Source organism: Dromiciops gliroides, chromosome 6 (assembly GCF_019393635.1).
Source record: "Dromiciops gliroides isolate mDroGli1 chromosome 6, mDroGli1.pri, whole genome shotgun sequence".
Lineage (NCBI taxonomy): Eukaryota > Metazoa > Chordata > Mammalia > Microbiotheria > Microbiotheriidae > Dromiciops > Dromiciops gliroides.
This window is the reverse complement of record NC_057866.1, coordinates 277,435,731-277,446,312: the sequence shown is the minus strand read 5'-3', so window position 1 is coordinate 277,446,312 and position 10,582 is coordinate 277,435,731.

Here is a 10,582-nt window from a genome sequence, read left to right as displayed (position 1 = left end):
GGGGATCCTGGATACTTAATCAGTGATTGTGAGCTGAAAGACCGAGGGTCTAGACGTCAGAGGCTCTCTCGCCCTTTCCCCACCCATTTGCTCCAATGAGTAAACTGAGGCCCGGGGGACTTGCCCGAGGTCACACTGGTAGTGTCCTGGGTAGGATTGGAATCCAGGTCCTGCGGAGCCAGGGCTCTGTCCGTTGTGCTCAGATTTCGGGAGCCTCTTCTTCACTGGGAGGGCGGTGTGGACGCCCCGGGGCATAGGGAAGTTGTCACTTAAGGGTCAAATGCCCATAGGGATCGCCATCGTGGTGGGGGGCGGGGCACTTTAAAAGTTTTCATTAAAAAAAAAGACATTTCGTTGGTCCGTTTTTCTCGCTCCCTGGGGATGGTGGGGACAGGCGAGATAGACCCCAAGGGAGGCAGCAGGACCTACCCTGGCACCACAAAACCATTCCAAAACGCCCTTTTGCACTCTTTCCTTCATTCATATTATTCGTATGAAATATTGCTACCTGGTGGACGATTCCTACATTGCAACCTTCGCTTTTGAAGTAAGCGTCTGCTTTGGGGTTTGAACTCAGGCCCTCCTGACTCCAGGCCGAGTGCCACCCAATCACTTTTAATTTTCAGTTTCCTAAGTTTTATTGCAACACTGTGGGTGACCACGGGGAGAGAACCAGAATATTGGAAAGGTATCCCTCCCACATTTAATTTTCAAAACCTAAGGCCACCTAGAGATGGTGTGGGTGGCAAGGCATCACCACATGCCAACATTCCCACACGGAGCTCCACGGCATGGTTTGTTGTCTCTAAAAGTATCTGTTAAGCCTTCTTTTCATTTTTCTCTTTTAGGTTGCAGCAGCCCTGGGCCCCCTCACTTGGACGAGGGAAGAAGGGGTGGGACAGGCAGAAAGGAGAGCTTTGGGGGACTCCAGACCCCTGAATACTCACCCAGGCCAGAATCTCTTCCTTGATTCACTTCTTTGTAAGAGTAGAGGCTTGTTGGAGAAAATCAATCAAATTAACCCCATTCCACTTAAATTAGGGACAAGGTGCTGGCCGTCATTGAGGGAGAATATGATTATTCACTAGGTATGAAGGAGTCCTTTACACCTCCTGCATTCAGCTAGGATGAAGTGGAGGGGAAGGGGCACCAGCCCCTCCCATACGGAAAAAAACCCAGAGAGCCCAAGGCTTTTTAATCTCAGCCCAAAGGCAGGGTCCCCAAATCAAAATAAATTTCCACACCTTGAAAAGCCCAAGAAAAGATGGGTGTGTACTTGAAGAGATAATAGAACAAACAAAAGGAACTCTGATTAGATTTGTCTTGTATATTAGGTGGGACTGAATAACACAAAGAACATTTGATTGAGTGGTGTCAAGATAATGGAATGTGGTAGATAAGGGGATTTAGCAGATACTCAGGGGCCCACCTGGAGATTGAGCTAAACTGATTAATCAAGTGAGAGTGATTGACTGCTGATTAGCCTACTTCCAGTTAACTAGATTGTAAGCACATCTGGCTGGCCCTTAAGAGGGTATTGTTCTCAGAAGCTTAAAAACTTTGAACTTTACATCCAGACCACCTTGGGGTCCAGTGAACCAATGAATTTGAATGACACCAGCCAATCAGCTTGAAGAACCTCCCATTTCTGGGAGGGGAACACGAAGTAGGAAGTGGACACTGGCTGAGGGTTGAGTCTCTTTTTTGGTTTGAGACATCGACGTGGTGGGAGGACTTCACGTGGGCTGGTAGGAAAGCTAAGATTTCCATGCTATAAAAAATCTGTTCTCAATCTTTCTCTCTCTTTACTATCTTATATCTTTTAATAAACCCTTAAAAGCCTAAACTCATTTATCAGTGATTTTAGCCAGTTTCCCCCCAAAACTGGGGGGGACAGATTGGAACCCACATTTAGAATTTTAAATTACACAGAGTCAAAGTATCCAACAAAGTATCTAAGCCCCACCTAGGAGTTCCCCCACGCCCACATGGGCCTGGCCAAATTATAATGGGGACAGCCCAGGGGGGATGTTGAACTAATTGGAGACTCAGCATGGCTAAGAACCACCCTTCTGGTGAGAGAGGCAGGAAGGAAAGGGGAGAACTCCGGGAGGGACAGAAAAAAGGGAAAAAAACTGGGAGAGAAAGGAGCTGGGGGTGGTTGACCTTCGGACCGAACCGGGAGACACTGCACAGCTGATTCTCCTTAGAACTACAGGTTCCAGGGGGTGGTGAGTTTGCGTTGTTGAAGCGAGGCTGACTCTTTAGGCAGCTGAGCTGGAAGCAAGTTTAGGGTTTGAGTCAGTTTTTGTTCTAGCCAAGCTGTTCTGAGTAGCTGGGGAAGCAGAGCTTACTCGAGGTACTTGGGGCCTTTTTACCCTCATTGTCCCTGGCTCTATTAACTTCACTTGTAAATTTGTTCCCATTAATAAAAACCTGACTTGTTTGTGGAAAATAAGCTGTTAATCTCCTTTCTTATCAGTCTGAGTGAAATAACTTTTTAAAAAGGCAGTTTGGAAGAGAGGAAACTCTGGACCTAGAGGTCTCCCATTATTTTCTGAACCCCAATATGACAGTGAGCTGCCCAATGAACTCTCCCCATACTAAATTTGGCCCAAACACTTGCAAATTGTATAATCAATCCGATTCTAATATTGACCATCTGAGGTATAGAACCAACTTTGGGGTGGTTGAAAAAGAGTGTTTGTGCTTCCAGTTTTCCACCATGGCGCAAGATCAAGGTGAAAAGGAAAACCCCATGCGGGAACTTCGCATCCAAAAGCTCTGACTCAACATCTGTGTTGGGGAGAGTGGGGATCGCCTGACCCGGGCTGCCCAAGTGTTGGAGCAGCTCACAGGCCAAACCCCAGTGTTCTCCAAAGCTCGCTATACTGTCGGATCTTTTGGAATCAGGAGAAAAGAGAAGATCGCAGTTCACTGTACAGTCCGTGGAGCCAAAGCTGAAGAGATTCTGGAGAAGGGACTAAAGTTGTGAGAACATGAGTTAAGGAAAAATAACTTCTCAGACACAGCAAAGAAAGAAAGAAAGAAAGAGAGTGTGTGCTATGACCGAGAAGTTATCTCGACAACCCCCTCTGTCTCTGCCCTGTTTCATTTCTGTACTCCAAGGCCAAACTTGTCTGTTACTTCATTTGTCCTGATTTCCTGCATTAGCATTCTAATCCCCTGTGATGAATGTGACATCTTTATTTGGTGTTATTTCCAGAAGAAGCTGTAGGCCTTCACAGAACTCATCAACTCTGGCCTCTTTGGCATCAGTGGTTGGAGCATAGACTCGTATTACTGTGACGATGAATGGTTTGCCTTGGATTTGAACAAATATTGTTCTGTCCTTTTGGAGGTGATCCCCAGGACTGCTCTTCTCCCCCTTTTATTGACTATGGGGGCTGCTCTCTTCTAGGGGATTCTTGCCCACAGTAGTCTATGTAATGATTACCTGAATTAAATTCACCCATTCCCATCCATTTAAGTTTACTGACACCCAAATTGTTGATGTTTAATCTTTCTACCTCCTGTTTGATCACACCCAGCTTACCTTGGTTCATTGATCTTAGCATTTCAGGGTTCTGTGAAATATTGACCTTTACAATGTTGCACTTTCCTCTCATCACCAGACACATTTATGGCTGAACTTCCTTTGGGCTTTGGCCCAGCTGCTTCATTAGTATTAGAACTACTTGTGGTTGTCCTCTGCTCTTCCCCAGTAGCAACTGAACACCTTCTGACCTGAGGGCTCAACCTCTGATGTTATCTTTGATCATTCTAATAACATCTAAGTTTTTCTTGGCAAAGATACTGGAGTGTGTTGCCATTTCCTTCACCAGCAGATTACCTTTTGTTAGGACTCTCCATGGCCCCTGCAGGGAATAGCTCATAGTTTCATTAAACAACAAAATGTGACAAGTCCTCAAAGAGATGGAAGTGCCAGATTGTCTTGTCTTCTGAGGAAGCTGTGTGCAGGTCAAGAAACAATGATTAGAACTGAACATGGAATGACTGGTTTAAGATTGGGAAAGGAGTAAGAGAAGCTGCATATTATCACCTTATTTATTTAACTTATGTGCAGAGTACATCATCTGAAATACCCAAACTAAGGTTGCTGGGAGAAATATCAATAATCTCCGTCTGATAGTAGAAAGTGAAGAGGAATTAAGAAACCTCTTGATGAGGGTGAAAGAGGAAAGTGTAAAAGCTGGCTTGAAGCTTAACATAAAAAAACAGCAAGATCTTGGCAACCTGTCCTATCATTTCCTGGCAAATAGAAGGAGAAGAAATGGAAGCAGCATTAGATTTTATATTCTTGGGCTCAAAGATCTGTGCAGACGGTGACTGCAGCCATTAAATTAAAAGACACTTGCTCCTTGGAAGGAAAGCTATGGCAATCTGGACAGCAAACTAAAAAGCAGAGACATCACTTTGTTTACAAAGATCCATACAGTCAAAGCTATGGTTTTTCCAATGTGACTGTGAAAGCTGAGCACTGCAGAATTGACCCTTTCAAGTTGTGGAGCTGGAGAAGACTTCTGAGAGCTCCTTGGACTGTGAGGAGATCAAATCAATGAATACTTAAAGAAATTAACTCTGACTACTCAATGGGAGGTCCAGTAGTAAAGCTGAAACTGAAATGCTCTGGCCACATAATGAAAAGATGGGACTCAATGGAAAAGACCCCAATGTTGGAAAAGACTGAAGGTAAAAGGAAAAGTGGATGGCAGACAATGAGATGGATAGATAATGTAATGGAAATAATGAACACAAACTTGGACAGACTTTGAGAGATAGTGGAAGATAGAAGGGCTTGGTGTCCTATGGTCCATGGGTTCAGGAAGAGTTGGACATGACTGAACAATAGCAAACAACAAAGTGAAGGTTTTCATTAATCAATATGATGGAGTGATAAGGGCAGTGGTCGTTGGTTGAAGGCAACTGCTAAACAAAAGGAACTTCCAATGATTGGCTAAAAAGGTGGTCCATACTTCTATGGCTTAGGTAGAAAGCAGGCTGGCCCCTTTCTTTTCTTCTCTCTCTCTCCCTCCCTCTCTCTCTCTTTTCTTTTTGTGGGGCAATGAGGGTTAAGTGGCTTGCCCAGGGTCACATAGCTAGTGTCAAGTATCTGAGGCTGGATTTGAATTCAGGTCCTCCTGAATCCAGGGCCAGTACTTTATCCACTGCGCCACCTAGCTGTCCCTATCTTTCTTTCTCTTATTTGTATCCCTATTGCCTATCACAGGGTCTGGAAAACGGTTGTCTTACACCAATAAACATTAACTAAGTGCCCACTATGTACCAGGTCTTGTGCTCCACAATTATACGCCAGAATACGGATTCTGTTAACATTATGGTGGTTGACCGCAGTGGCAGTGCTAACAAAGGTTGTAGAAAGATATTTGCCGGAGGATGGCAGCACCCTCTAGGAGCATGATCCCTTGTGGTAGAGGAAAATGCCCAAAATGGTCTTTAGAAAGTCATGGATAGGGGCAGCTAGCTGGCGAAGTGGATAGAGCACCGGCTCTGGAGTCAGGAATACCTGAGTTCAAATCCGGCCTCAGACACTTAACACTTACTAGCTGTGTGACCCTGGGCAAGTCACTTAACCCCAATTGCCTCACTAAAAAAAAAAAAAAGAAAGAAAGTGATGGATAAGGGGGCAGCTAGGTGGCACAGTGGATAGAGCACTGGCCCTGGAGTCAGGAGGGTCTGAGTTAAAATCCAGCCTCAGACACTTCACACTTACTATCTGTGTGACCCTGGACAAGTCACTTAACCCCAATTGCCTCACGGAAAAAAAAAAAAAGAATTGTACTGGATGAGAAAAGGTTGCAATTTGAAGCAAAAAAAACCCCAAACAAAACAACAAACCCCCCAAAAACCCAAAGTCATGGATCCCAGAAATCCAGCCGAGCAGCTAAGACAGAAGAGGGTTACACTTAAAGGGAACTTAGAAGAATTACATGAAGGAAGACAAGAACTTTCAGAAAAGGAATTGGCATATGCACGATCTACACATATGCCTCACTAACACTGTACTTCCAATTTGAGCCCCACTGGTGACACTGTGGATAGAGTGCTGGCCCTGAAGTGAGGAAGACATCTTTCTGAGTTCACATCTGGCCTCAGACACTTAATAACTATGTGACCCTGGACAAGTCACTTACCCCTGTTTGCCTCGGTTCCTCATCTGTGAAATGAACTGGAGAAGGAAATAGCAAACCACTCCAATATCTTTGCCAAGAAAACCCCAGAGAAGCTTATGAAGAGTCAGGCATGACTGAGATGACTGAACAACAGATCTCCCTGGATGTTGTGTATATTTATGAGAGAGCGTACTCCATATTTTGGAGGAGATGTTTTGTACCAGCTCTGAATCTCTGACCCTTCTTCTCACTGCACTTCTTTTAGTAAATACCTTCTATAAGAAGTTCATTAAGCCTGACTGCCTGATTACCAATGGGAAGCACAGCGATGGCTCATGAGGGACAAATCCTCAGGATTCACTTAGAACCCTGAGAGGAGGAGGGGTTGCTTCTCTGTGGAACCCAGCCTGCCAGTACAAGTGTGAATCCGGGGGAGTTACCCCGGAAGGGGGTGTTATATTAGGCTAAATTGGAAAGCTCAGCAGATGAGAACGGTCCCCTTCTGTCTGCACAAGGGGTCCATAGGAATATTTCATGGTATAAACCCCTTCCAAGAAGGCCAGAGATCCAAGGGGCACACGTGCAGGACACCAGATCAGGGACCAACCCGAAAGCTGAAGCGGTCATTTTCTCTCTGTACCAGTGCCCTCTTTGTGCCTTTACACGGGCCCTATGCTGAAAAGCAGTAAGGCTGGCACTGGCATAAAATCCCGCCCCGAAGCTTATTTCCTGTGTGACATCGGACAAGTCATTCCCCTCCCTGGGCCTCAGTTTCCTGCTTTGTAAAATAAGGAGATTGGACTAGATGACCTCAGGTACCTTCCAGTTCGGGAGCCTGTCCGGGTTAATGGCAATATCCCAGAAGGCCACACGGTGGCGGTGTTTCACCAGGCCTGGAGGAGGGCTATTTTGGCAGAGGTTTGGAGGATGAATGGATGGAAGGAAGAGAGAGGGAAGAGACTTGGGCTGAAGGACCGGTTAGGAAGCTACTGCAAGTCTAGACAAGAGAGGGAGTGAGGCCTGAAGAACGGTGATGGGCACCTAAGTGCAGAGAAAGGAAGGCTGCCTGAGAATGCAGTGAAAGTAGAGAAGACACGACAGTGGTGATGGGGAGGGAGGCCTGTGAGAGGCTGTGGGGCCTGGAACCCGCACGCCCCAAAGGCCGGCGGGCCCTGGGCAGACGTGAGGACTCTGGGAGAAGGGCTCCGTCAGGAGGAGATCACACAGATCCTCGAGTACAGTAGGCTCCTTATGCAGAAAGAAGGGCGATTTGGGTTGGCAGAGGCACCAATTTCACTAACGCCGTTCTTTCTGACATCGCTTCTGCTTGTTGATTTGCCTGGGCGAGGGGATTGGGGGGGCTGAAGAGAATATCATCGCCTCCGGTCGGTCATTGGCAGCTTCTCTAAGTGGAGTCCTTGGGAATCAAGGCGAGCAATTTAGGGATGTGGTTTGGGTTCAGGGGGTTTTGAGCCCTGACTTAGATGAGAGTCTGTAGTGCCTGAGGACCCCTTTAGCTTACTGGAGAACTAGGATCAGGCCTGGGGCCATTCAGCTAAAGGGAAGCTTCTTCCACTTGGGTCCCGACCCATGTGGACTCATGTAACTGAGAGTGCGGCAGCAGTAAAAGGCTGTGCATACCTATTTTGTATGTCCATATACCCGGGGTCACGTACAAATTTCTCCGGTGAAAAGGGGTCGCGAGGGGAAAAAGTTTAAGAAGCCCTGAGCTAAAAGAACCGAAAGACCCTTCCTGAGTGAGGAAGAAGCTGATGCCCCAAAGACCAGGAGATGGCGACAGAGAGCAGCAGCCCCTCCGCGGAGCGTCCGGCCGGCCGAGAAGAGCCAGGTTGTCACCGCTGGACCGTGGAGGCTTTTCCTGGTGAGACTATTTGTAGTCTCTGGCCATAGGAGCTGCTCCAAGGGTATCTCTGATAGACGTCTTCTCTCAGAGTGGCGTTGTGGTGGTCTGCGGGAGGCTATAGCCCTGTGGGCACGGGGCAGGGCGGTGCCGCGTGCGGAGGTCGTCTTTTCCCGTGCTGTTCAATTAAATGGTTCTCTTCTTTTTTGTTTTGAACTAATGGGCTTTCTGACTGGCCAAGTAAAAGTAAACACAGCGGTGAACATCTTGAACTGGATGTCAGACATCTTCAACTCAACATATCCTTTTTTCTTTCTTTCTTTCTTTCTTTCTTTCTTTCTTTCTTTCTTTCTTTCTTTCTTTCTTTCTTTCTTTCTTTCTTTCTGTCTTTCTTTCTTTCTTTCTTGCTTCCTTCCTTCCTTCCTTCCTTCCTTCCTTCCTTCCTTCCTTCCTTCCTTCCTTCCTTCCTTCCTTCCTTCCTTCCTTCCTTTCTTTCTTTCTTTCTTTCTTTCTTTCTTTCTTTCTTTCTTTCTTTCTTTCTTTCTTTCTTTCTTTCTTTCTTTCTTTCTTTCTTTCTTTCTTTCTTTCTTTCTTTCTTTCTTTCTTTCTTTCTGGGGCAATGAGAGTTAAGTGATTTGCCCAGGGTCACTCAACATGTCCAAAACAAAAACTCATTCTGTCTCCCACTACCCTGTCCCCCCACCTGCCCTATCACTGTCAAAGGCACCAGCCTCCTCCCAGGTGCTCAGGCTCACAACCTAGGAGTCATCCTGGACTCTTCACCATCTCTCACTTTCCATAAAGGAGCTGGTGCCAAGGCCTGCCGATTTCACCTCTGTAGCATCTCTGAATATGCCCCCATCTGTCCTCTGACACGACCACTCCCTGCCACAGACCCTCATCACCTCCCCCCCCCACTATTGCAGTAGCTGGGGGGGGGGGGTCGGCCTGCCTCAAGTCTCTCCCCACCCCAGTCTCTAGGATTCAGTACAAAGTCCTGTCTGGCGATCAAAGCCCTTCATAACCCAGTCCCCTTCTACCTCCCCAGTCTTCTCACACCTCCTTCCCCACTACCGAACTCCTCAATTCAGAGGTGCTGGCTTCCCAGCCCACCAGTCTTCCATCTCTTGCCCCCAGCATTTTCTCTGATTGTCCACCCGGCCTGGAATGCTCCCACCCCCGACCTGACTACTGACTTCCCCAGCTTCCTTTTAAGTCCCAACAAAAATCCCACCTTCCACAGGAAGCCTTTCCCACCCACCTTAATTCTCATGCCTTCCTTTTGTTAATGATTTCCTGTTTATCCTGGCTACAGCTAGTTTATACACATGTGTTTGCTTGTTGTCTCCCCCATTAGACTGTAAGTTCCTTGAGGGCAGGGACTGTCTTTTGCCTCTTTTTGTATCCCAGGTGCCTGGCACATTATAAGTGCTTATTAGATGTTTATTGATTGATTTGGGGGGCTCATGGTTTGTGGTGGTGACTGACCTACCCAGTGTCTTGGACCCAGGGGGAATAATGGGAAGAACCCCAAATAGGTATAAAAACCCGAGTTCTAGCCCCAGCTTTGCCCTGACTCTTTTGCTGGGGGACCTTTTTCCTTTCTGGACTTTAGTTCCTTAATCTGTGAAAGACAGAGGTTTGACCGATTTCTGGGCTTTGTCCCTTTGTGAAAAGGCCTTCAATGTCACCTGTCTGTCAGAGATCTGTGCAACAGCCCCTGCCCACTTCCTTCTCTCCTCTGCTCTTCCCCACCCCAGATCATTTCTGGGACCCTTTAAGCATTTTGTGGCTGCCTGATGGCAGTGCGTGGACCATGCCCAGAAGGAGAGCACCCTGTTCCTCAGAGTGAAAGGGTTGCTCTGGTCCCTCTGAGGAGGACATCAGCCATTTGGTAAAACATGGCCTGGGTAAAAGTGGTGCTCAGGCTGGGAGGAAGCTCAGCCCGCCGTGTGGGACGAAGCCCGGGGATGTGATGGGGCTCTGGGCAGCCCAGTGGAGGCCGTCCAGGGTGGGTGTGGCTCAGCCAGGGAAGACGGGACACTTCAGATGGTCCGGGGACAGGGGCACTGGCTCGGGGGGCGGGGTTTCTCCTGAGCCCAGGCAGCCCTATCTACACACAGGAGGGTGATTTACCAAAGGGAGCTGCCAGAGGTTCTGGGGGGGGGGGGACTAGAGAAGGCGGGGGGGGGGGGGCAAGAGCTGGGCCACCTCCTGGAGCTGGCCCCCGCCTTCCTCTGCAATGGGGGTGGACCTGTGCTCTGGGTGCTCCTGGGGGGTGTGGAATCTAGAGTCTGTGCCTTCCTCTGCCACCCCAGGGTGGATGTGGGGTGGGATGGGAATGGATGCGAGAAATTACCATTGTCCTCACACTGTCAGGGAGGGCAGGTGGATGTAAGGGAAAAGTGGGACAAGACATCAGAAGCACCTGTGTGCCAGCCGCACCAGAGACACAAGGACAAAATACAACAGTTCCTGCCCTTAGGAACTCACGATTCATGCCTCAGGAGGAGACAAGATGCACAGTAGCAGAACCTACAAGACACATGCAAAATAACACAAGGTA